The following is a 25,854-nucleotide window of genomic DNA, read 5'->3' as shown; positions in this document are numbered from 1 at the left end:
TCTTGAAGCATGTTATTCATCCCTGCTGTTTTGTCACGCGGCCAGACTTGTCCAATCAAATGTTTTCTTTCAGGGCTTTGGATTTTGAGAGAATAACGAGCTGTAGGGTTTTTTAGAGACCTTTCCAGAGTCATGTCAGCATGTGGATCAGACTGTTCTTTGGCATGATTCTTTGAGCTGCTTTCTCTGGTTTATTGGCACTGTTTTTTTCCAGCCTGATTTTCCAGTCATCTTTCAATGTTGTGAGTTTCAACAGCCTTCCAGTAAAGTTGCTTTTTAAAGATAGCCAGAGTCAGTTACTAATGTTTCTATGCTTGTAGACAAGAACTGTAATACAGTAACTTCTGTATCTTGAAAAATAAGTAGATACTTGAGGTAAATAATATATAATGGGGTAAAATACTTAAGATGAGCCAAAATGATGGAACTGACTTTTGTGTGACTTTTACACAGGCTCCAAAGATGTGTTCCATTTTTGGAATAAGGTTCCCAAGGTCACTACTTTGAAGTCTAATAGTGATGAAGATGTATAACTTAAGAAAAATTGTTTTCCTTTCTATACGTGTGGTGCTGCCCACTGTCTCTACATATCAAATCTGTAAATCAGAAATTCATTCAACAAGTATTCAGAATTTCCAGATGTGCTGAGTTTTAGTAATTTAAAATATAAAGGCTTCTGAGTTTTTAGTGAATTTTTGTTGTTTCTAATACAAATGATATTTCCTTCATATTTTTTAAAGGTTTGAAGTTTTATCTATTTTTTTCAGGCATTTAAACACAAGTATGAGATATACAGGATCTCAAAAATTACTTTTGAAGTTCATTAAACCATTTGATTGTACTTTTTTTCTTTTGAGACAGGGCCTAGCTTTGTTGTCCAGGCTGGAGTGTGGTGGTGTGATCATGGCTCATTGCAGCCTCAACCTCCTGATCTCAAGCAATCTTCCCTCCTCAGTCTCCTGAATAACTGGGACTGTAGGCGCATAGTATCATGCCCAGCTAATTACATTTTTTTTTTTTTTTTTTTTTTATAGAGACGTGGTCTCACTATGTCGCCCAGTCTCAAACTCCTGGCCTCAAGCAATCTTCCTGCCTTGGCCTCCCAAAGTGCTGGGATTATAGGTGTGAGCCACCACGCCTGGGCTGCTTATACCTTTTCAACAAGATTTTATACTGTTGAAATTACTTTTTATGCTTTGGGATTCTTTTACAATATGATCAAAATACTCACTAACTCATCTCATAAATTATACTAATATATGATATTTATTAATGTTGGACTCCCTGAGAGTTCTTCTATGGAGCATTTGAATTTACCTTTTATTTTGTTTTTTGAAGGCTGGGGCAGTGGCTCTTGCCTGTAATCCCAGTACTTTGGGAAGCCAAGCTTAATGGATCACCTGAGGTCAGGAGTTTGAGATAAACCTGGCCAACATGGTGAACCCCTAATCTCTACTAAAAATATAAAAATTAGCCAGTCATGGTGGTGAGCACCTGTAATCCCAGCTACTCGGGAGGCTGAGGCAGGAGAATCACTTGAACCTGAGAGGCAGAGGTTGCAGTGAGCCAAGGTTGCGCAACTGCACTCCAGCCTGGGTGACGAGAGTGAAACTCCGTCTCAAAAGACAAAACAAAACAAAAAAATTGTATTTTGAAGTTATTTTGATAGATTTTGAAATATTTGGGGGATTTTTCTGATATTTAAATAAATATACTTTTATAATATCATCTTACATGTAAATCTTAAAGCCCCTGGAAGCATCAGGCATTATGCTTGCTCTGTTATGTATGTCATGTTAAACTTGGCTGTACACTTTTTTATGTCTTTGCAAACTTCCCCCCCTTCTAACAGCATAACTTTTCTACTGCCATTAATCAGATTAAATAGTATAAAAATATGCTGTAGTTTTTGTTTAGAGGATTTATCTTCATGTTGTGAGTCTCCCTTTGAAGCAGCACAAAAAGACAGTGCTTGTCCTCCTCCTGCTTTTTTTATTTTTAGATGGAGTTTTGCTCGTCGCCCAGGCTGAAGTGCAGTGGCGCCATCTTGGCCCACTCCAACACCGTCTCCCTGGTTCAAGTGATTCTTCTGCCTCAGCCTCCCAAGTAACTGGCGTTACAGGCGCCTGCCACCACGCCCAGCTAATTTTTATATTTTTAGTAGAGATGGGGTTTCACCATGTTGGCCAGGCTGGTCTCGAACTTTTGACCTCAAGTGATCTGCCTGCCTTGCCTTCCCAAAGGGCTGGGTGTGAGCCGCCGTGCCGAGCCGTGCTGCTGCTTTTTAATAAGTGTCCTGACAAATGCCAAAAGTGGAAACCTGGCTTCATTTTGAAATTGATGTTTTTGACTTTAGGTTTCTCTTATCAAAGCCGGGAAGACTGCAACCTGTTTCAATAGCATTGTGCAGTATTACAATGTAATCTAGTACATTTTGAGGTTTTTGACTTAGGTATTACAAATATATTTAGAACATAGGCTATTTCTCTTCCTGTTTGGTAAACCGCTCATCTGCAAAAACACAACTAATATTAAAGTACAGTGTAATTGCCAAAAAGGATATTTCTGGTAACTTTTCAGAATAACATTTTAAAGAACAACAAAAAAATTAACTTATTTTTAAACTTAATGCATTGTATTTGGTTTACATATTCCTTTAATGGAGAAGTTCTTAAATTGGAGTCAACAGAGCTGAGAAACTCTGTGAATACTCTGCAGTTGTGTGTTTTCTTGGGGAAAGAGGACAGAGCTTTTATTAGATACTCAAAAGCATTTAGTGAATCAGGAAGGTTAAAAATTACCGAACAGTAACTGTCTGTTTTAGCTTAAGGTTTTCATCTTTTTTTTTTTTCCTTCCTGAAAATTAACTACAGAAAACTCCAGGTTTCCAGGGTTGTAGTGAATTGAATTTTAAGTGATTTGAGATATGAAGTCCACATTTCTGTGGCCTGTCTAGAGGTTCTCATCTTGCTAAATGACATTTAGAAGCAATTAGCTTCTAATCTAGGATTACCACACATCTAGGATTCTAACAGTTTCCATCCATTCATCAAATGTTTACTGAGCAAATGCTCTATGAGAGGCCCTTTACTAAGTACAGATTCACTGAAGGACGTGTCTGTCTTCAAGTTCATTCATTTTAGTTTTGTGTGTCAAAGCTCATATAAATTTAGTTCTGTGTATCAAAACTAAATTATGTTGCTGTTCTAGAATTTTTTTTTTTTCTCTTCTGAGACAGAGTCTCGCTCTGTTACCCAGGCTGGAGTGTAGTGGTGCGATCTATGCTCACTGCAACCTCCACCTCCTGGATTCACGCGATTCTTATGCCTCAACCTTCTGAGTAGCTGGGATTACAGGTGTTTGCCACCACACATGGGTACTTTTTGTATTTTTAGTAGAGACAGGGCTTCGCCATGTTGGCCAGGCTGGTCTCAAACTCGTGACCTCATTGATCCACCCACTTCGGCCTCCCAAAGTGCTGGGATTACAGGCATGAGCCACTCCGCCTGACCTGTTCTATAATGTTTTGATGTCATATATTTCAGCCTGGCATTTGGTAGTCAGTCAGTACAATGACATTACTCACATTAAGAATACATACGGCCGGGTGCAGTGGCTCAAGCCTGTAATCCCAGCACTTTGAGAGGCCGAGACAGGCGGATCACGAGGTCAGGAGATCGAGACCATCCTGGCTAACACGGTGAAACCCCGTCTCTACTAAAAAATACAAAAAACTAGCCAGGCAAGGTGGTGGGCGTCTGTAGTCCCAGCTACTCCGGAGGCTGAGGCAGGAGAATGGCGTGAACCCAGGAGGCGGAGCTTGCAGTGAGTTGAGATCCGGCCCACTGCACTCCAGTCTGGGTGACAGAGCGAGACTTTGTCTCAAAAAAAAAAAAAAAAAAAAGAATACATAATTTACCTAACCCTGGTGGGTGTGGTGGCTCACGTCTGTAATCCAAGCACTTTGGGAGGCTGAGATGAGGGGATTACCTGAAGCAAGGAGTTCGCCACCAACCTGGCCAACATGGTGAAACACCATCTCTACTAAAAATACCAAAATTAGTCAGGTGGGTGTGTATGCACCTGAAATCCCAGCTACTTAGGAGGCTGAGGCAGGAGAATCGCATGAACCCAGGAGGTGGTGGTTGCAGTAAGCCAGGATTGCGCCACTGCACTCCAGCCTGGGCAGCAGAGCAAGACTGACTCAAAAAAAAAAGAAAAAGTACATAATTTACTTTATTATAAAGTAAGTTAATATTATTGGTTAAAGTAAATTTACTTATTAAATAAATTTACTTAATATGTTTCCTTTATTATTAAGTAGATTACTATTAAGTAAATTATGTATTCCCAGTGTGGTAATGTCATTGCCAAGGGAGTGAAAACTGGTTCTGGGTGTGGTAGTGAAAGAATCTTACTCTTGGCCGGGCGCGGTGGCTCACGCCTGTAATCCCAGCACTTTGGGAGGCCAAAGCAGGCGGATCACGAGGTCAGGAGATCGAGACCATCCTGGCTAACATGGTGAAATCCAGTCTCTACTGAAAAAAATACAAAGAAATTAGCCCGGCGTGGTAGCGGGCTCCTGTAGTCCCAGCTACTCGGGAGGCTGAGGCAGGAGAATGACGTGAACCCGGGAGGTGGAGCTTGCAGTGAGCCGAGATTGCACCACTGCACTCCAGCCTAGGTGACAGAGCAAGACTCCTTCTCAAAAAAAAAAAAAAAAAATTTTTTTTTTTACTTCTTTTGTGTATAAAAAGGTACACTTAACAGTGTACAAACAAATATATAGTATATTCCATCATATTAAAATTTCATGGGGGAGAAGGTAATGAGGAAAAAATCTGAAAATACTTCTTAAGGGAACTGATGAAATATAAAGGGTGAGAAACATTGAAATAAGTCAGTATTGCAAATTCTAAGCTTGTGCTTAGTTGAGGTTTAGAAATCTTTTTCTCTGATAGGAATATTTATTGCATTAGAATTTGGCTTGTAGTTCAGTAGGAAGAGGAACAATTTTAGCATACTGAACTGCAGGTAGGAACTTATGAGTTAAAATTTTAAGGTAAAAGTTATTTTTATTGATAATACATAGGCAAACTTTGTATTCTTCCACCACTACCTTCTGGGACAGATTAGAAATTAAGAAAATGTATCTAAAAGTTGCTAATGGTTATTTTTACTTTGGTTTCATTTTCTAGTTCCAGTTTCTTAAATGGAAATGCTAAACAGTTTATACCATATTAACAAAATAACCTCAGAAATAACATTTAAGAACTTAAGTGCTCGCTTCGGCAGCACATATACTAAAATTGGAACGATACAGAGAAGATTAGCATGGCCCCTGCGCAATGGATGACACGCAAATTCGTGAAGCGTTCCATATTTTCGCCCCAGCTTTTTGGCCGGGCGCGGTGGCTCAAGCCTGTAATCCCAGCACTTTGGGAGGCCGAGACAGGCGGATCACGAGGTCAGGAGATCGAGACCATCCCGGCTAACACGGTGAAACCCCGTCTCTACTAAAAATACAAAAAAAACTACCCGGGCGAGGTGGCCGGCGCCTGTAGTCCCAGCTACTCGGGAGGCTGAGGCAGGAGAATGGCGTAAACCCGGGAGGCGGAGCTTGCAGTGAGCTGAGATCTGGCCACTGCACTCCAGTCCGGGCGACAGAGCGAGACTCTGCCTCAAAAAAAAAAAAAAGAACTTAAATTTCAGTTCAGTCACTGAATGGAGTTTATCACTTAATTTTTGTCTATACCATGTTAGCTAAAATGAAATCAGAGGTTATTTAGTATTTTTATGTTCCGTTTAATCCAAGTATTGAACACCTTCTCTGTGCCATTCCCTTTGCTAGATGCAGGGGTTACAAAGAAAAAAAAATTTTTTTTTTTTTTTTTTGAGACCATGTCTTGCTCTGTCACCCAGACTGGAGTGCAGTGGCATAATCTTGGCTCATGCAACCTCCTCCTTCTGGGTTCAAGCAATCCTTGTGTCTCAGCTTCCCAAGTAGCTGGGATTACAGGCACATGCCACCATGCCCAGCTAATTTTTGTATTTTTAGTAAAGACGGGGTTTCACCATGTTAGCCAAGCTGGTCTTGAACTCCTGGCCTCAAGTGATTTGCCCGCGTTGGCCTCCCAAAGTGCTGGGATCACAGGTGTAAGCCACTGTGCCCTGGGCCACAAAGAAAAATTTTTTGCTTTTAAGGAGCATTCATTCTGCATAGAAGACAGATTTGCAAATGATTTCAATAAAATGAATTACTAACTTTATCCTGTCCGCCTCTCCTGAATTACTAACTTTAGTGGGTGTATGTGTTAGGTGCAGTAAGGATGTACATAGGGAGGATGCTTTGGATCAGGACCTGCAGGACTGCTATGTTCTTGACTCCTAGCCTTGCCCTTGACTTGTTGAAAGAATTATAATAAATATTTCGAATTTTAGAACCTTAGTTTTCCCCTGGGCAAAATGGGCCTACTTTTGTGTTCTGTTCGAAAGCCTCTAAGTTGTAGGGATCCAATGTGTTGGTGTATGTGAGTGCTTTGAAAACAGCATGTTGCTGGACAAATGCAAATTGTTGATTACCTAGCTTAGAGAAGTAAATTCAGGTTTATAGTGGTCTTGACAAGTGTTTAATATTTCCATTATTTTTACTATTTCTTGATTCTCTTGCACTTTATATGTGGATTTACTGAATGTTTTACTCAAATTCAGATGCTCATCTATGCCTTTATTTAAAAAAAAATTTTAGCTTTTATGGGAACATAGTAGGTGTATTTATCTCTACCTTTGTTCTGAACCTCTGGTCAGTTATCTTTTTGTAATTCCTCCCGAACTGGTTTGGGAAATCTGGAAACCTGAAGTACCACTTGAATTCTGATTTTTAGGTCAAGCCCAGAGTCTTCCTTATAGAATCCTTGGGATTGATTCCATGATTCCTCTTTTCCAGATACTGCTTAGCCTCCAGAGATACCAGTAGCCTCCAAGCCAGTGACAATTAAATAAAATAGCACATGTAAAGTGCCTGATAGTTGGTCCACAATAAGTATTAAGTTTCATTAGGCCTTGACGCTCCAAATCAGAAAACTCAAAAGGCCTTGACCTCTTCCAGCCCTTGTGATCACCAGTTCTCTCCACCTTTCCATATTCTCACCTTTCTTTGTTTTGTTTTGTTTTTTCTGAGACAAGGTCTGTTCTGTCGCTCAGGCTGGAGTCCAGTGGTGTGATCTCTGCTCACTGCAGCCTCAAACTTGTGGAGCTCAGGTGATCCTCCCACCTCAGCCTTCCAAGTAGCAGGAACTACAGGCATGCGCCACCACACATGGCTAATTTTTGTATTTTTTGTAGAGATGGGGTTTTGCTTTGTTGCCCAAGTTGGTCTCAACCTCCTGGGCTCAAGTGATCCTCTTGCCTTGGCCTCCCAAAGTGCTGGGATTACAGATGTGAGCCACCGCGTCCAGCCTCACCTTTTGTCTTTTTGATGGCACCCTATTTTTAGCTGGAAGTGCCAGGACCTTCACTGAAGGTGGTAGGACTGGCTGGGTCTCTTGGAGAAGGCAGTAGCTCCTAACCCTTTCCTTTTTTATTTAATTGAAGTTTTTTTTCCTCTTGTCTGCCTTTTAATTTGATCATTTTTCATTTCCGTAGGGTTCTTTGATTGCTAAGGCCTCATCCCCAAGGGGCTTGAGAGTAGGGAAAGATGTGGGAACAATAATTAGCAAAATTGCACTGAACTGTAAGATTATACCTTGTGCAGAACTTTTTGTTAAATGGGTTTAGAAATAAAAAAGTAACATGAGAAGTCCTAGCCTCTTCAAGTTTACACAAAAATTGCGCTGAACTGTAGATTATACCTTGTGCAGAACTTTTTGTTAAATGGGTTTAGAAATAAAAAAGTAACATGAGAAGTCCTAGCCTCTTCAAGTTTACACAAAAATTGCGCTGAACTGTAAGATTATGCTTTATGCAGAACTTTTTGTTAAATGGGTTTAGAAATAAAAAAGTAACATGAGAAGTTACTTCAAGTTTACAGTCCAATAGTGGGGGGATGAGACGTGAGAATTAGAATTACAGTGTCCAGTAGTACTGTCTTAAGAGCTAGGTGGGGAGTAGAACTAAATGTTCAGTTCAGAGGAGATCGCAGTTTAGGCTGAGGCTGTTTCAGGGAGGGAAAGGAGCAGAGGGGAGTGGAGCTGGGCATTGCAAAATTTATTTAAGTGTGGGCATTCCATTCTAGGGGAGTAGGGGAGCCAGGGCTTGAAATAGAACCTGCCAGGGAATTCTAATCACAAAGCAGTTTTGAAGCTGACTGGAAATTAGTCTCAGGATTAACTTCTATTTGGTTATCACAAATACTCTTTTAAGGTGGCTTCTATGAAATTTTGAATTAGGAAAATTTTCACGTACATTTTAATGATTTTTCACAAGATACACTTAATATTTAGAAATTATTATTTGTAAAATGTGGACTTACAATGTTCTATTTATCCATTCACTCATCTATCCATTAATCTCTTCTTCATCTGCTTGTCCTCAGATAGTTGAGGGTCCTTTATGATCTGGGCATTTTCAGAGTGCTGGGCTAGAAACATTATACAAGTATGGTTCCCTTTTGCAGTTTCTGTAGTCTTAATCATGACTGGTACACATAAGAGAGTAGAAGGAAAGCTGTAAGTTTTTTAAAATTTTTTTTTTGAGACGGTCTCACTCGGTCACCCCAGGCTGGAGTGCAGCAGCGCGATCTCGACTCACTGCTTTCCGGGCTCAACTGGTCCTCCCACCTCAGCTTCTGAGTAGTGAGACTACAGGTGTGCACCACTATGCTTGGCCAATTTTTGTAGTTTTTCTGGAGATGGGGCCTTGTCATGTTGCCCAAGCTAGTCTGAAACTCCTGGGCTCAAACAGTCTGCCTGCCTTGGTCTCCCAAAGTGCTGGGATTACAGGCGTGAACCACTGCACCCTGGCTAGAAGACTATTTTGTGTATAGAAAGGATTGGTAGATGGAAAAACTGGAGACAGAAAGATTGTTAGTAGGCTTGAGGTTATTAGAACTTATGAAATTTGGTGCTCGGGTCTTAGAGCAAACAGGATTGATCAGAAGGATTTTTATAGAAGAATTCTTAGGATTTCACAATCATTAAAGCTTAGGAGAGAAGAATATCAGTTTGAGTTTGAGGAACCAGTAGGGTAGAAATACTGTCTTAATTATTAGCAAGCTATCAATGCTAATTGTAGAAAAAGATTGAGAAAATATAGATTGCAAAAAATTAAAATAAAACCCGTAGTTCTCCTTGTATTCGTTCAAAATTCTATTTTCATTCATTGTCTGCTATATGCTAGGGACTGTGCTGTGGAAGACAGATGCATATATAAACATAGATGTATGTATGTATTTGCATAATTACAAACTAATAGTTGTGAAGGAAAATTGGAAGATACTGTGTTAGAATGGGTGTGTGGGGAAGGGGACAGGGACAGTCTTTCTAAGGAAATGGTATTTAAGCAGAGACCCACAGGATGAGTAGGAACCAAGTCCAGTGAAGACAGACCTACTAGTACAGTAGGTCTCAAGTACAGTAGGTCTTGAATACTCAAGGTCCTGAAGTGAGAAAGAGCTTGTTTTTGTTTGAGGAACGGAAAGGTGGTCCATGTGGCAGGAGTGGGATGACCAGGCGAAAGGCATGAGATAGTAGGACTTACAAGTCAGGTGAAGGGTTTTATATTTTCTTTTTTTTTTTTTTTTTTCTGAGACGGAGTCTCGCTCTGTCGCCCAGGCTGGAGTGCAGTGGCCGGATCTCAGCTCACTGCAAGCTCCGCCTCCCGGGTTTACGCCATTCTCTCGCCTCAGCCTCCCGAGTAGCTGGGACTACAGGCGCCCGCCATCTTGCCCGGCTAGTTTTTTGTATTTTTTTAGTAGAGACGGGGTTTCACCGTGTTAGCCAGGATGGTCTCGATCTCCTGACCTCGTGATCCGCCTGTCTCGGCCTCCCAAAGTGCTGGGATTACAGGCTTGAGCCACCGCGCCCGGCCGGGTTTTATATTTTCATACTGAGTGCCATTGGGAAGCCATTGATGGATTTTTGGGGAGTGATATGCCCAGTCCTCATTTAAAAAAAAAAAAAAAGTAGCTAGATGTGGAGATGTGGTAGCTCATGCCTGTAATTCCAACACTTTGGGAGGCTGAGGTGGGAAGATGACTTCAAGACCAGCCTGGGTAACACACTGTCTTTACAAAAAAGTATGTAAAAGAAAAATGAGCTAAGTGTTGTGGTGCATCCCTTTAGTCCCAGGTACTTGGCAGGCTAAGGTGAGATGATCACTTGAGCGCAGGAGGTTGAGGCTGCAGTGAGCCATGATCACGCCACTCCACTCCAGCCTGGGTAACAGAGCGAGAATCTGTCTCAAACAACAACTCCTGGATGGATTGAAGAAAGGCAAGTGAAGGAAATTGAGAAGTAACGTCTTGGTGTATATTATTATTCCAGTCTTGGTTTTTTTCTTTTCTTTTTTTTTTTTTTTGAGACGGAGTCTCACTCTGTCGCCCAGGCTGGAGTGCAGTGGCACGATCTCAGCTCCCTGCAAACTCCGCCTCCTGGACTCATGCCGTTCTCCTGCCTCAGCCTCCTGAGTAGCTGGGACTACAGGCGCCTGCCACCACGCCCGGCTAATTTTTTTGTATTTTTAGTAGAAACAGGGTTTTACCATGTTAGCCAGGATGGTCTCGATCTCCTGACCTCATGATCCGCCTGCCTCAGCCTCCCAAAGTGCTGGGATTAAAGGCGTGAGCCACCGCACCTGGCCTCCAGTCTTGTTTTAAATGAGTTTGCCTTTCTTTTTACTTAAAAAAGAGGGAGGGGAAAGTATCTTAAGACTGCTTTGTAGGCCGGGAGCGGTGGCTCAAGCCTGTAATCCCAGCACTTTGGGAGGCCGAGACGGGCGGATCACGAGGTCAGGAGATCGAGACCATCCTGGCTAACACGGTGAAACCCCGTCTCTACTAAAAATACAAAAAACTAGCCGGGCGACGTGGCGGGCGCCTGTAGTCCCAGCTACTCCGGAGGCTGAGGCAGGAGAATGGCGTAAACCCGGGAGGCGGAGCTTGCAGTGAGCTGAGATCCGGCCACTGCACTCCAGCCCGGGTGACAGAGCAAGACTCCGTCTCAAAAAAAAAACAAAAACAAAAACAAAAACAAAACAAGACTGCTTTGTAACCCTTTTTCTCTTAATGACATATAGTGACCATAAATGTTGGGGAAACCTGCCCCACACCACCCAGCGGGTACCCCAACTCCGGCGGAGACAAAGGAGTTAGAGACAGAATAAGTGTTTAAAAAGGGTCCAGGGGACCGGAGGAGCATCAGAGGCTTGTTCACTGCCCAGAGCTCCACCTAATTTATTGGTTTACAAGCTCTTTGTTCTTAGGGCAGATGAGAGGGGGAGGAAGGGATGAGGAAAAGGATTAATCAGTGAAGGAGAACTCGAGAGTCATTCATTAAGATGTATAGCAGTGGCGGTTTCTGTGAATTTCCTTGAGCAAAGGCATGTGTCTAAACTACTTAAGGTCTTTAGCTTATTGGAACTGAAATGGGTGGGAGTGGGTTTCAGGAGGAGCCAAGATATTTGATTATACTCCATTGCTTCGAGGGAGTATCATCTCCCTGAGCAACCTGGGGAATACCACTGAGCGGTTACGGTTACGCTCTCAGGGCATAAAGACATGAAGGCGGGCCGGGCGCGGTGGCTCAAGCCTGTAATCCCAGCACTTTGGGAGGCCGAGACGGGCGGATCACGAGGTCAGGAGATCGAGACCATCCTGGCTAACACGGTGAAACCCCATCTCTACTAAAAATACAAAAACTAGCCGGGCGAAGTGGCGGGCGCCTGTAGTCCCAGCTACTCGGGAGGCTGAGGCAGGAGAATGGCGTGAACCCGGGAGGCGGAGCTTGCAGTGAGCTGAGATCCGGCCACTGCACTCCAGTCCGGGCGACAGAGCGAGACTCCGCCTCAAAAAAAAAAAAAAAAGACATGAAGGCAATAAGGAGACTTTTCTCCTCAGAGGCCGCCTATGGCTCCTCATGGGTGTCTCACACAGGGGAGACCAACTCAACTGGCACCCCAGAAACTCTTTCCCACATGTCCACCTTTTTTGTCTTTATTGATTTTTTTTTTTTTATTAACCACCATTGCTGTCATGGCTTGATCATGGTGTCTGGCTTCTCTCCCAAGGCGCCATCTGCATCTGTAGACTAAAAACAAACAGCGTAAACAGACACAAACTAAAATAAAATTTGCAATTGTTGATCCACCTATGGTTTTAATCCACTTTAAAGGATTGATATTAGAAAGGCCCTCATTGGCTCCAGCAAGAATATCAGCTCCAGGCAACAGAGTGAGATGAGCCTGAGATGCCTCAAAGACTTGTTTTTTCAGTTTAGCAATATCTAGTTTTAAATTATCTGCTTTTCCATGTAGGGGATGTCTAATCGTCTCCCAGTGGTGTTCAGTGGCATTATAAGAGCTAGGAGTAATACAAAAATCAGAAGTATTCCAGTCATGTTGCATTTGAATTCTATGCTCCAAACTCATAATCCAATTTTCCATCCACATTACTGTTTGATGGAGATCATTAATTTGATTTGCCAATTTTTGATCCATTTGGCTTTCTGAATTCCAAAGCTTAGAAGATTTTTTTCTGCCAACTTTCCACAAAGCCTGCAGTTTGAATAGAAGAGTGAAAGCAACACCAGCAGCAGCAGCAGTGGCTATGACAGCTATAAGGCCTATGATCACAGCTGTTAAAGTAAATATGAATCTCTTTGATCTATTAGTATGCCTTTTAGTACTTCAGTGATAATATGTATGGAGGGAGAGGCCTCCCAAGGTCTATTGAAGAAAATATAGGTATCCATACTCCTTCTCAGGCCCTAGCCAGTAAAATGGTATTATCTTTATTAAAGGTAGAATTAATGGAGGTAAAAAGACGACAGTTGAGGCATGATATGGTTTGAGAGTCAGGTAAGATATTAATTTTTCCCACTGCCAACATAAAAGGTTTAACGCAACTCTGCAATGGGACTGTCCAGTTAGAGGTCATGTATACAGCAAATCAAAGTTTTTTACTGTGGGTCTCTGTTTTATATTGTCCTTTCCAAATCTGAATTGGGGTTTGAGCCATCATTATTTTCCACCATTCTGGATGTTCTGGACTTACAATTGGATCAGTCATTTTTGGGCTTAGAGGAGCCATACCATTCTCCTCCTGCTTAATAGGGTATTTTGTTTCAATTCTTCTATATAATTTTGGTGCATTATCTGGGTAGTCGTTGGCAAAAGGAGTCTCTCTACAATCTTTGCGCTGTCCAGTACAATTTACTGCAAAGCGTCCCCTAGGGTCCCAGTCAATGACGATTCCATGGGAATTATTTTGCAGTACAGCAGCGCCGTTTGCAATACAATCTTACCAGGTTAGCACCTCTAGCTTTTCAGACCATTTAGTGGCCTGCCTAGGGCAGGGCTTCTTATTAGGTTTAAATTTATTAATCTGGCTATGTGTCATAACATAGCTGTGCTTCAAAGTATTTAATAGTGTCCAAAGATTGAAATGTTCTTCCACTGATTTTCTGAATAAAGGCTTTTGATCCATTATGTGCAGGGACATAAACCATCCAACTTTGTTTATCATAATTTAAACATCCTGTTGCTGGCCCCAGGCAGATGGGAGGAAAGCGATAACCATTGGAAACATTTATTAACATTCTTTCCTCCTCTGGATGGGTAAGATCTCGGTTATCTGTTGGTCCAGGCATCCAGACACTATCATTAACATAAACCTCCACCATGGTGGGGGTCTAACCATGTAACAGGCCTAATCAGTGGTGGGAATCGAATGTAGGCCCAATAAGTGTAATTTTGATCTGCCTCAGCTACAGGGAGACTCACCACCAGGGAGATTACCGCCATCATAGCTACCGTTAGATTACTGGTGGTCAGTGGCTTGTTCTGAGACCTCACTGTTCTCTTCTGCAATGTGAGCTAGACTCTTCATCTGCCCCCAGGTTGGTGGAGTTGCTTGGCGAGTTTTACTGGTTTCTATCTGCTCAACAGAGATGTTCATCTGAGCCATCTAACGAACGGGTTGCAGGGATATTCTGAGGTCTTTTCCTCTTCTTTGGATTCTGGCTAATGGCACAGCTTAAGATGTCTTGTGGGTACCCAGACAGGAAGCTGATTCTCTCCTGGTGAGATAACAAGCAAACCCTCGACCCCATGTAATAATTTTGCCCTTTTCCCAGGTTTTGATTCTAACGTCCTTCTACCACATGTTTTCCTTCATGAGGATTTATTTTTGTCCTGTCAAATGCTGCTCTGCTGCTGTTGTAACCTGATCTCTCTCTAGACAAATTTAAAAAATTTGAAGTGATAAGAGCCAAGTGTAGCTGCATTTGGGGAGTGGAGTATTCTGTTTCCCCCGTCTGTCTTTTGTTTTTGTAATTGAGATTTTAAGGTTCCATTAGCCCGTTCAACAATGGCTTGACCTTAATAATTATAGGGTATTCCAGTACTGTGCTCAGTGTGCCATTGTTGAAGGAACATTATAAAGAATTACTACGGTAGCCTGGGCCATTGCTGTTTTAATCTTTTGTGGGATGCCCATGGCAGCGAAACAGGAAAGTAAATGTCTTTTAATATGAGTAGCTGCTTCACCTATTTGGCAAGTTGCCCATACTAAAGTTATCTATAGTGACATGGACGTATGCAAATTTCCTGAATGAAGGTACATGGGTTACGTTCATTTGCCACAGCATATTGGGGGTTAACCCTTGGGTTAACACCATTCCCTTCATGTAGCAGTTGTAGTACCTGGCATTGGGGGCAATGTTGCACAATGTCCTTTGCCTGTCTCCAAGTAATTTGATATTTTTGTTTAAGTCGTGCTGCATTAACATGTGTTAGAGAGTGAAAATCTTGGGCATTAGTAAGCACAGTGGAAACTAGTAAATCAGCTTGATAGCCCTTACAAGGGACCCGGGGAGATTAGTGTGTGCTTGAATGTGTGTAATACAGAAAGGAAAACAGCGATCATGCGCTACCTTTTGTAAAGAAGAAAACAGCTGATGAGTTGTTCATTCACAAGATATTTAATGAGTGCAGTTTCTATGTATTGAGTAGCTTGAACAATATAAGCTGAATCAGAGACAATATTTGCAGGCTGCTTAAAGTCTTCTAACACAGCTTAGAAGATTGTGCCGATTGAAAGTCAGTTTGAATAATTCTGTTTTTAGGTCCCACATAAGCTGCTTTTCCATTGCTAGAGCCGTCTGTAAACACAGTCACTGCTTCTTCCAGTGGAGCACTGCGGGTAATTTTTGGAAGGACCCATGTTGTTAGCTTTATACACTGAAAAATTTTGTTTTTTGGATAATGACTGTCAAGAACTCCAGTGAAGCCAGCTAAATTTATTTGCCAATTGACTGAATTAACAAAGGCTTGCTGAATCTGATTTTTGTTCATTGGAACTATAATCTCATCTGGATCTGAGCCACAAGGTTTAACGACTCTAAGGCAAGCTTGCCCAATCAAGATTGCCATCTGATCCAAGTATACTGTGAGTGTTCTGACAGTATTGTGAGACAGAAAAGAACATTCAACTAAGTCCTCTCTCAGCTATAACCCCTGTAGGAGAATGGAGAGTAGGGAACACAATGAACTGTAGTGGTAAACTTGAGTTTATTCTTTTAACCTGGGCCTGTCACATTTTTTCTTCAATCATTTGTAATTCTTTGGCAGCCTCAGGAGTCAGTTCTCGTTTACTATTGAGAGCAGGGTCTCCTCTTAAAATAGAGAACAGATTAGATATAGCATAGGTAGGGATTCCCAAAGTAGGTCTAATCCAATTGATATTTCCTAATAATTTTTAAAAGTCTTTTGAAGTTTTCAGAGAGTCTTTTCAAATTTGAACCTTTTGGGGTTTAATTGTGCTTTCCTGAACCTGCATTCCCAAATATTGGGAAAGTGTGGCCGTTTGAATTTTATCTGGTCGTATGAGCAATCCAGCATTGGCTACCACCTCCTGTAAATATGAATAACACTGGATAAGTCGGTCTCAATTTTTGGCTACACACAATATGTCATCCATATAATGAATGATATATGAATCTGGAACTGATCTCTCACAGGTTGAATAGCCTTCCCCTCAAAAGTTTGGCAAATAGTAGGACTATGCAGCATACCCTGTGGCAGGACTTTCCAATGATATCTGGCTGCTGGTTCCTTGTTGTTCGTAGCAGGAATAGTAAAAGCAAATTTCTCAAAATCAGACTCTGCTAGACGAATATTAAAAAAGCAGTCCTTCAGATCTATAATTATTAATGGCCAGTCTCTAGGAATCATGGTGGGGGATGGAAGCCCCGGCTTCAGGGCGCCCGTTGGCTGGATGACTGCACTGTCCACTGGTAAGTCGGTTAGCATGCGCCATCTGCCAGATTTTTTCTTTATAACAAACACTGGCAAATTTCCATGGAGAAAATGTGGGCTCAATGTTTCCTTTGTTTAATTGTTCTTTGACTGATTCCTGTAAGGCCCCCAATTTTTCCTGAGAAAGCGGCCACTGCAAACAGGATTTTGGGTCTTCCATTTTAAAGGAATAGGACTTGGAGGCTCAACAGTGACCGCCCCTAAAAATGGTAACCTAATCCTTTTCGGTCATTTTTTACAGTAATCTGTATTGGTTCAATAGTGCCCATCTCCTGTTTTCCTAGGCCTTTCTTGGGAACATAGCCCATGTTTGACATTATTTTTTGACTAGCTTGACCGTACTGGGGAGAAGGGATTGAAATTTCTGTGCCCCGTTGCTGAAGCAGATCTCTCCCCCATAAGTTAACAGGAATGAGCGTAATTAGAGGTTGTATTGTGCCTTCCTGTTCTTCTGGACCAAGATATGGTAAGATAAAAGTACTTTGGAAAACTTCTGAAGCAGTTCTGACCCCAACAAGACCCACTGGGGCCTTTTGTTTGGGCCAGTTTTTTGGCCATTGATAAAGAGCTATGATCAACACTTCAGCTCCTGTGTCAACCAGACCCTCAAATTGTTTTCTTTAAATAGTGACCATACAAATAGGTCTATTGTCAGAGACTTGATTTACCCAATAGGCAGCCTTTCCTGCTGAATTTATGCTTCCAAATCCTCCTATTCTTTTTTCTGAGCTTTCTCCTAACTTAACATACGGTAAAAGCAACTGTTGAGCTGTTCTGTCACCTGGATTAGCACTCCAGGGAACAGTGGAGGAGATAACAATTTGAATTTCGCCCTGGCAATCAGAGTCCACTTGAATTCCCTTTAAGTCTAAGCTGGACCTTCCCAAGTCCCACCATGCCGTTTGGCAATGGACCGTAAACTCCTGTTCGGACCTTCCTAGGAGGCTTCCCAGGAAGGAGGGATATGACTTCGGTACAGCATAAATCTACTGCCCTGTTTTTAGCTGTGGAGGGGGACAATTGCTGTACATTTGTACAGGGATAGACTGGGCCGGGAATGTTGTGTTTGGAGTCAGGGATGTCCCGTCCTGAATTGGGAATGCCCTGTTTTGAATTGGGGCCCGGGGCAGGCCCCTCTGTCCATTTCCTGGCAAGGGCTGTCCACTGTTATCAAACTTTGAATAACATTAATTAGCCCAGTGTTTTCCTTTTTTACATGCAGGACAGGTACCTGGTTCTCTGCTTTTTCCTCCTGAGTTTTGCCTTTTTTGGCTCTTTGTACACTCTCTTTTTGTATGTCCTGCCTGTCCACAATTATAGCAAAATCCAGGGAACACTCGTGTTTTTTGTTACCCTTAGTCCAGCCGTTGCCTGAGCAAGGAGGCTGGCCTTATGTAAGTGCCCCCTAATGCCATTGCAGGCTTTAATGTATTTACTTAAAGTTTTTTCATCATTTAGATCTGCCTTTCCCTTAATAGGTCTAATTGCTGCCTGACATGCTGTATTAGCATTTTCATAAGCAAGCAGCTGAATGATCATTTTTTTGGCATGAGAATCTGAAATAGCATTTTGAGCTGCATCTTGCAAACGGGTGATAAAATCTGGATAAGGCTCTCTTGGACCCTGTCGAACTGAGTTTAAAAAAAGGATAAGTAGTACCAGGGTTGTGAATTTTTTCTCAGGCTCTTAGGCATATAGTTCTGAGCTGATCAACAGCCTCATCACCCATTACCATCTGTTGATTTAGAGTACCCCATGCCTGTCCGATTCCAAGCAGTTGATCAGATGTGATGTTAACGGGAGGTTGGGCTTGAGCATTTCTGCATGCCTGATTTGTTGCTTCATCATCCACCAGGTTTTAAATTGGAGAAATTCAGTGGGGGACAGGGTGGATCAGGCTAATGACTCCCAATCCATAGGTAGTAAGTGCCGGTTATAAGCCACAGATTGTAACAAGGAATGAACATAAGGAGAATTTGACCTATATTGTCCAATTGTTTGCTTTAAGTATTGTAATATTTTAAAAGGAAATGGCTCCCAGCATGCTTGAGCATGTTCTCTAGGCTCCTCAGCTGGTGAAATAATTTCCGGAAACTGCCAAGCATCCAAATTCCCCATTTCTCATGTCTGGTGAATGGATGCCTGGATTGTTCCTGCACCATAATTTGTATTTGGGCAGGCTCACAGCATTCCTCTACCATAATTAACAGGTGGACAAGCCTGGATCATTCCCTCACCATAACTGGCTGTTGGGCGAGCCTGAAGCTTCCCTTCACCATAGTTAATGGCGGGGCGTGCAACAGTGGGAGCGGCGAGCTGTGTCTCAGGCTCCCGTTCCAAAAATTCTTAAGGCTGAGGCGGGGTGGCTGTTCTGGACCTTCCCATAAAAGCACAGTAGGTGGCACTGTTTCTGCAGTAGGTAGAACTGTTTCATAAGTTTTTGGCAGTTAGAATATATAGTTTCCCGTTTCTCCCCCCTTTTTAAACTAGACTGTGATGGTTCACTTTGTGGACCATCAGACTCCTAATTACTAAACTTTTCTGTATCATCCTGAAACTCCTCCTCCTCCTCCTCAGTGGAAGGGCTCCAGTGCTGTTTTAATTGCCGACCACACAGACCAAGTGGAGAAGAGAATATCGTGGCCCTCTTGTTGAGCTCGTTTTAAGTCTGATCCCAACCTTGTGCCAGTCTTTTACATCCATGGTTCCATATTCTGGAAACCAAAGAGAATACTTTTCTATGAGATGGAACAAAGATGTGAGATTTTGGGTACTCACAATTACCCCCGCATGGCACAAGAACTGCTGCACCAGGCTTAAGTAATTAGTAAACTTACTTTCAGCCTGACCCATATTTTCCTGAGGTTACCCTGGAATTCTCCAAGCGCCCTACTTACCCGTAGAGCCTGAAGTGAAAATGTACTTGGGCATTCTTCATCAGTCATCCTCCATTTCCCATGCTCTGGCGTTTCTTTGCCGGATTATTTGTAGAGATTACCGGGGAGCCCCATGTTGGGCGCCATATGGGGAAACCAGCTCCACACCACCCAGCGGGTACCCCAAGTCCGGTGGAGACAAAGGGGTTAGAAAGAGACAGAATAAGTGTTTCAAAGGTGAGTCCAGGGAACCAGAGCATCAGAGGCTTGCTCACGGCCCAGAGCTCTTGGGCTCTGCCTAACTTATTGGTTTACAAGCTCTTTGTTCTTAGGGCAGTTGGGAGGGGGAGGAAGGGATGAGGAAAAGGATTAACCAGTGAAGGAGAACTCGTGAGTCATTCAATAAGATGTATAGCAGTGGCGGTTTCTGTGAATTTCCTTGAGCAAAGGCATGTGTCTAAACTACTTAAGGTCTTTAGCTTATTGGAACTGAAATGGGTGGGAGTGGGTTTCAGGAGGAGCCAAGATATTTGATTATACTCCATTGCTTCGAGGGAGTATCATCTCCCTGAGCAACCTGTGGAATACCACTGAGCGGTTACGCTCTCAGGGCATAAAGACATGAAGGCAATAAGGAGACTTTTCTCCTCAGAGGCCGCCCATGGCTCCCCATGGGTGTCTCACACAGGGGAGACCAACTCAACTGGCACCCCAGAATCTCTCTTTCCCACAGATAAATACAGATTTACATGGTATGTTCTCATGGAAAAAAATTCAAATGACACAGTCAGAAGAATGATGTCTCATTGTTTGTAGTGACTGCATTATAGAACATGTTATGTAATCTTATTAGACCTTTATTACAAAATATAGTCATATTGTGGGTCTTCATTACTTTCTTCTTTAATGGTCTGGAAATCACATGATTACTTTTTTTTTTTTTTTTTTTTTTGAGATGGAGTCTTGTTCTGTCACCCAGGCTGAAGTGCAGTAGTACGACCTTGGCTCACTGCAGCCTCCGCCTCCCGGGTTCACGCCATTCTCCTGCCTCAGCCTCCCGAGTAACTGGGACTACAGGCGTCTGCCACCACGCCTGGCTAATTTTTTGTATTTTTAGTGGAGACCAGGTTTCACTGTGTTAGCCAGGATGGTCTCAATCTCCTGACCTTGTGATCCGCCTGCCTTGGCCTCCCAAAGTGCTGGGATTACAGGCATGAGCCACCACGCCTGGCTCATGATTACTTTTTTGGTCTTTATGTTTGTGTTAGTGGATTCTTATATGTAAGGCTCTGCCTTTTTCTAGCTGGCAGCCAATACTCTTAGTTATTTCTTAATGCCTAGTCAGACTCTTCACCTTAATCTGACTTCTTAGTTGCTTTCACATCCTTTTTGCCTACCATTGTGTATCTAGTATCTAGCACAATGCCTAGTATTGCACAGGTGTTTGTCTTTAGAATGAATGAGGGAATGCCATTTTATTTATATCAGTATTATGATAATAACATTGGAATTGGAATTATTATTTCTTTTCATTCTGTGCCTTTATATCTTAGTCATCTTTATCACCTCTGTTTAGTAATGTCTTGGCACTCAATAGAGTTTATTGAGTTAAAATTATTCTTGAAATATATTACTTCCAGCCAGGTGTGGTGGCTCATGCCTGTAATCCCAGCACTTTGGGAGACCAAGGCAGGAGGATTGCCTGAGCCCAGGAGTTCGAGACCAGCCCTGGGCAACACAGCAATAACCTGTCTCTATTTTAATAATAAAAATGTATATTAAACAAATAGAAATTTATTACTTCCAATAATTTTTTTTCCCCCAGTCTCACTCTGTCACCCAGGCTAGAGTGCAGTTGTATAATCATAGCTTACTGCAGCCTTGAACTCCTAGGCTCAAGTGATCCTCCTACCTCAGTTTATTTTGAGAATTTAAAAAATTACGGTTTTTACTTTATGCAGCATTATGCCTCAGCCTCCCAAGTGGGAATGATTTTCTGCTTTTAGAAAATAATACAGAAGCCAGTATCTAATAAATGTTATAGTGACTTGATATAAAACTTACATAGGACTTGTCAAAATGTCCTCAACTTAAAATACTTAAAATACAGTGTGATGCAGTAGTAAAAGTGCTGTATCTAGAGGCACAGCTCTGGGGCTTGAGGTACCGCTGCTCTAGAGTGTGAATGTAGTCATATTTCTTAGTTTCTCTAAACCTCAGATTTTTCAAATGTAAAAAGGTGATAATACTGTACTAGGTAATTGTAGAACCTAGATGATAATTTATAAATGGCTTTGCAAACTAAAATGTTATTCTCTTGTATTAAATAAAACCTTCGTGTTTCTTATAGAAGAATAAAGGCTGTGGCTTATAGTTAGGTCTTACTAACAAGATGCTGTTAAATATACTTTAAAAAGCCACTAATGAAAGCCCTTAAAAATTCATTTGCTTGAGAGGGAGTGTCTGCTCACACTTTGTTTTGTGCTCTCTGCTATGAAGTGATCAGTGGCAAGTGTGGAAAGAAACAAGTGATAACCAGTCAAGCACCCCAGTCTGAAAATCTGAAATTTGAAATGGTTCTAAAATTTGAAACCTTTTCAGTGCTGACATGATACTACAAATGGAAGATTCCATACCTGGCACACTTTGTATCATGCTCAAAACTATTTAAAATATTGTATAAAATTACATTTGGCTATGTGTATAAGGTGTATGTGAAACACAAATGAATTTTGTATTTAGACTTAGGTCCCATCCCTAAGGTATCTCAATATCTATATGCAAATATTCCAAAATCTAGAATCTGAAACACTTCTCGTCCCAAGTACAGGGATACTCAACCTGTACCCTCTTCTGTTTTCAGAGGGCTGAAAGGAAGCACACTTAGATCATGCATTAAATAAACAGGTCTTGGAAGGCAGGACAGAAAAAGAGAGCCAGGGCTTTGGAGCTAGGTAGACCAATTTCATTTCCTGCTTTGCCTCAGTGCGTGGCAGGTCCTCTGAGCCGCAGTTCCATTATCTTGTGAAATTGGAAGAATAGTGCCTACTTTACAAGGTTTTCTAAGAATTAGAAAAAATGTACACTGAACGCTTAGCACGATTTTAACAGAGTAGATACTCAGTGTATGGTAGAGTGTGACTGTGTGCACTTTAAAAAAGGATTTGGAAGCATACATGCCAAATGTTAATGGAGATTATCTTGAAGAGGGAATGTGTGAGGGATGGAAGGGGAAGAGAAGGTAGAGACTTAATTTTCTGTCATGTATTTCTATTTGAATTTTTTTTTAAAACAAGTGAGAGTACCTGAGAAGTCCGTATAAGTGGCCAAGAGCACTCAGTTGAAGGAATAGGCGGCAGAAGAGTAACCTGACAGAGCCAGAGCAGAAGCTGCCAGAGCAAAGCCAGGAGAGGGGGGTTGTGGAGCCAACAGGAGGAGGAGGGAAGAGTAGTGGAGATGGACTTGCTGACGATGCCTTCAAAGAGTCTGCTGTGAATGGAAAGGAGATAGGGCAGGGTTGGTCCAGGTCTGTCTCTTGTGTGTGATGGTAAATGTGAGAATATTTGAAGGCCAATAGGCAGGTGCTAGTATACATGTTAGATTTTAAAGTATTTTAGGAGGGCAGGAGTTGTGAGCAAAGGTAAATGTGGAAGTAGGAGAGAATGGGTAGGATTAGCTTTAGGCAGACTGTGTACTGTAACCAGACAAAAGAGCGGGTATGTATGAAATTGAGTTTATTGAGTTGGTTTGATTTTGTGAAGTTATCTGCTGAAAATGAGCTGAGTTTAGAGGTTTGGGGAGAATCGGGTTTTGAAATACCTGATATGGAGAGTGGTAAGAGCTCTGAGTAGGGAAACTGATTTGCCTTGTGTGTGTGTGTGGGTGTGTGTTTTGAGTCGGTTTTTCTCTTGTTACCCAGGCTGGAGTGCAATGGCATGATCTCGGCTTACTACAACCTCCTCCTCCTGGGTTCAAGCGATTCTCCTGCTTCAGCTTCCCAAGTAGCTGGGATTACAGGCATGCACCACCATGCCTGGCTAATTTTGTATTTTTAGTAGCAATGGGGTTTCACCATATTGGTCAGGCTGGTCTTGATCTCCTGACCTCAAGTTATTCACCTGCCTTGGCCTCCCAAAGTGCTGGGATAACAGGCGTGAGCCACTGTGCCCAACCCCAGTATCATTAAAGGTTTAGTTTAAGTTGGAGATAGTACATGTACTGAGATTACAATTTTTTTTACATCAGTTCAGAAACACAGGTACAGATATGGAGAAAGTGACAGCTGAATTGATCCGAGGCTGGAATTTTGCTAGTTGAATGCAGTGGAAAACAATGGATGTGTTTAGAAAACTAGTAAGGGTGTAGTTGAAGGTAGTGTACTCTGGCCTTATTTGCCCATCTTTGAATTGAGATCAATACTAATAGCACTTAGTTCAGAAGGTTGTTGTGAAGGTTGAAATGAACTCCCACAGTACTTAGTACTCAGAAGAGTGCTTTGCACATGATATGTGTACAGTAACTTATTGTGCTGGGTGGGGATGAGGGAAAGAATGGAGGAGACTGGTGGGTAAAAAAGGAGGGAGGCTGAGGATTGGAATCCTCATAAGGATGATGAAAAGTTACTTGTGGATTGAATTTCCTAGTTGGATTTGGTTCTCATCGATAGGTAGTGGGTTCAGGGTTGCTGATGTCCAAGTTCCTAGGGAGTGACAGCTAAGATCCCTGGTTTTGAGTGAAGACCATGAGAATAGAGGCACTGGTGATCAGGGGCCTGGCTACTACTTCTGTGAAAAAACACATTGTGGGGGGCGGAGCAAGATGGCCGAATAGGAACAGCTCCAGTCTCCAACTCCCAGCGCGAGTAACACAGAAGACCGGTGATTTTTGCATTTTCAACTGAGGTACTGGGGTCATCTCTCTAGGGAGTGCCGGACAATCGGTGCTGGTCAGCTGCTGCAGCCTGACCAGCGTGAGCTGAAGCAGGGCGAGGCATCGCCTCCCCTGGAAGCGCAAGGGGGAAGGAAATCCGTTTTCCTAGCCAGGGGAACTGAGACACATAACACCTGGAAAATCGCGTAACTCCCACCCCAATACTGCGCTTTAAGGAAACAGGCACACCAGGAGAATATATCCCACACCTGGCCGGGAGGGTCCCACGCCCACGGAGCCTCCCTCACTGCTAACACAGCCGTCTGCGGCGATCTATCCGCAAGGTAGCAGCGAGGCTGGGGGAGGGGCGCCCGCCATTGCTGAGGCTTAAGTAGGTAAACAAAGCCGCTGGGAAGCTCGAACTGGGTGGAGCTCACAGCAGCTCAAGGAAACCTGCCTGTCTCTGTAGACTCCACCTCTGGGGACAGCCCACAGCTGAGGTCCAATAGGGAAAGCAGCGGGGGCGGTGCAGAGGCGAACGACTCTGTCTGACAGCTTTGGGGAGAGCCGTGGATCTCCCAACGCGGAGGTTGAGATCCGAGAACGGACAGACTGCCTGCTCAGGTGGGTCCCTGACCCCTGAGTAGCCTAGCTGGGAGACATCCCCCACTAGGGGCAGTCTGACACCCCACACCTCACAGGGTGGAGTCATCCCTGAGAGGAAACTTCCAAAGGAAGAATCAGACAGGTACACTCGCTGCTCAGCAATATTCTATCTTTGGCAACCTCTGCTGCTGATACCCAGGCAAACAGGGTCTGGAGTGGACCTCAAGCAATCTCCAACAGACCAACAGACAGTCCTTCTGACTGTCAGACGGAAAACTATCAAACAGGAAGGACACCTATACCAAAACCCCATCAGTACGTCACCATCATCAAAGACCAGAGACAGATAAAACCACAAAGATGGGGAAAAAGCAGGGCAGAAAAGCTGGAAATTCAAAAAATAAGAGCGCATCTCCCCCTGCAAAGGAGCGCAGCCCATCGCCAGCAACGGATCAAAGCTGGTCAGAGAATGACTTTGACGAGATGAGAGAAGAAGGCTTCAGTCCATCAAACTTCTCAGAGCTAAAGGAGGAATTACGTACCCAGCGCAAAGAAACTAAAAATCTTGAAAAAAAAGTGGAAGAATTGGCAGCTAGACTAATTAATGCAGAGAAGATCATAAACGAAATGACAGAGATGAAAACCATGACACGAGAAATACGTGACAAATGCACAAGCTTCAGTAACCGACTCGATCAACTGGAAGAAAGAGTATCAGCGATTGAGGATCAAATGAATGAAATGAAGCGAGAAGAGAAACCAAAAGAAAAAAGAAGAAAAAGAAATGAACAAAGCCTGCAAGAAGTATGGGATTATGTAAAAAGACCAAATCTACGTCTGATTGGGGTGCCTGAAAGTGAGGGGGAAAATGGAACCAAGTTGGAAAACACTCTTCAGGATATCATCCAGGAGAACTTCCCCAACCTAGTAGGGCAGGCCAACATTCAAATTCAGGAAATACAGAGAACGCCACAAAGATACTCCTCCAGAAGAGCAACTCCAAGACACATAATTGCCAGATTCACCAAAGTTG

The 25,854-nt window shown here is 42.7% G+C and overlaps 1 protein-coding gene and 1 non-coding gene across 3 annotated transcripts in view; both read left to right on the top strand.

Annotated features, from left to right (window-relative positions):
• The window catches only part of GOLPH3 (golgi phosphoprotein 3), a 67,573-nt gene that overhangs the window by 5,795 nt on the left and 35,924 nt on the right, over window positions 1-25,854 (top strand). The gene's annotated exons all lie outside the window — the stretch shown is intronic.
• On the top strand, window positions 5,280-5,387 carry LOC117066331. Its single transcript, XR_004430291.1, has one exon. It is a non-coding gene; the product is annotated as a U6 spliceosomal RNA (small nuclear RNA).

This window comes from Trachypithecus francoisi, unplaced genomic scaffold (assembly GCF_009764315.1).
Source record: "Trachypithecus francoisi isolate TF-2019V2 unplaced genomic scaffold, Tfra_2.0 Lachesis_group2, whole genome shotgun sequence".
Classification (NCBI taxonomy): domain Eukaryota; kingdom Metazoa; phylum Chordata; class Mammalia; order Primates; family Cercopithecidae; genus Trachypithecus; species Trachypithecus francoisi.
Note: the sequence above shows the minus strand (reverse complement) of the source record. Positions and strands in the feature narration are given on the sequence as shown.